This window comes from Pelodiscus sinensis, chromosome 3 (assembly GCF_052426305.1).
Source record: "Pelodiscus sinensis isolate ZL-2025 chromosome 3, ASM5242630v1, whole genome shotgun sequence".
Classification (NCBI taxonomy): domain Eukaryota; kingdom Metazoa; phylum Chordata; order Testudines; family Trionychidae; genus Pelodiscus; species Pelodiscus sinensis.
In genome coordinates, this window is record NC_143054.1 from 91281835 (window position 1) to 91283549 (window position 1715).

Consider the following 1715-nt stretch of genomic DNA (forward strand, 5'->3'; position numbering starts at 1 on the left):
ATCCCTACTGAGTGAAACCTCTCACACGCTTGAAGTTAAGCACGTATACTTAAGTCTTGGCAGCATCAGGGCCTGTACTTGTATTCAAAGAAAGGCAATGCCGAGTCACTGTCAGTAATACTATCTTTTTCAAAAGCACCAGCTTCTTTCCTTTTTTAAGTGACCCTGCTTTAGTTCTACTGGCCCTGAATTTGCCATGAAAAATACCGACCTATGCTAATGCCAGGGCTGCATTTCAGAAGGGCTTGTGTTTCAGGAGATGGGGCTACCCTAGACATTTTTCTTTAAAGACTTCTCCCTTGCTATCCCTACACCAATGGCAGTGATGATGAGAGCATTAGAGTAAACGGTCCACCAACACTTCAATTACTGTGTCATTTGAACCTGCTCACTCAGGATGACATCATAGTTAAAATTTCAGTGGTTATTAGCATCTTGACTAAACTAGCCCTCTGAAGATTGGTACTGGCAATTGGGAAATATTAAGAAAGATATCCAAGGTAAAGAAGGCTAGGGGGACACAACCCCTTTCCAAACCCCACAGTACATAGGAAGAGTGTCCATGCTTCATTATCTGCTGAGCGCCGCATGCTCCCCTATTTATTGAATCCAAGTTTTTGAGCTGGGTAACCTAGCAATAGAAACACCATGGCTACGTCTAGACTGGCATGATTTTCCACAAATGCTTTTAACGGAAAAGTTTTTCTGTTAAAAGCATTTGCGGAAAAGAGCGTCTAGATTGGCACAGACGCTTTTCCTCAAAAGCAATTTTTGCAGAAAAGCATCCGTGCCAATCTAGACATGCTTTCCCGCAAAAAAAGCCCTGATCGACATTTTCACGATCAGGGCTTTTTTGCGCAAAACAAATCTGAGCTGTCTACACTGGCCCTTTTGCGCAAAAGCTTTGCGCAAAAGGAATTTTGCCCGAACGGGAGCAGCATAGTATTTCCGCAAGAAGCACTGATTTTAGACAGTAGGAAGTCAGTGTTCTTGCGGCAATTCAAGCGGCCAGTGTAGACACAGCCCATTGGTATTTCTCGTTTCTTGTGCTACCTAATGCAGAAACCTTGGCTGTGGCTTTAAAGCCTTCCCTACAAGCAAAAGTAACTGAAAAGTAGGACCTGTGCTTGTTTCTTTAGGCCCAGATTATTTATCTCTTTTGCTTTTTCTTGAGTAAAGAGAACATCACATAAAGAAATAGCCAAATGCAATATTCAGTTTTTTAAATCGCTTTGCCAGCTGCAGATGGCGCTCTTTGCCAACCTCAGACACCTACTAGCTGTCACCAGACAAAGCACTTTTTAATCCTGCTAACAAAATAGCTTTGGTGTGTGCCTTACCCTTTTCACCCAATACTATGAAAGCCCCCACAGCAAAAATCAGAGGGTAAATACAAATACTGCAAATACACAGCATCTACCCGTTCCCTGATGAGATTCACGAAAAAAAGACATTCAGAATCATTTGTTGCCATCTGACACAAGGGGAGGTTATCTAGTTCATTATACATCTTGCTATGATGACATTTTATAGGTGTTAATAACCAGGGGCAATAACCTCTCATCCTGAATTAAAAAAGCATTGAAGATGTTCACTGCTATCTTATTTCTCACAGTAGTGCTATGTCATCCCTTTCATGAGGCAAACTCAGCAGCAGAACATAATACCAAATCTATTTGTTCATAATCCCTATTTACAGACCGGCCAAATAATAT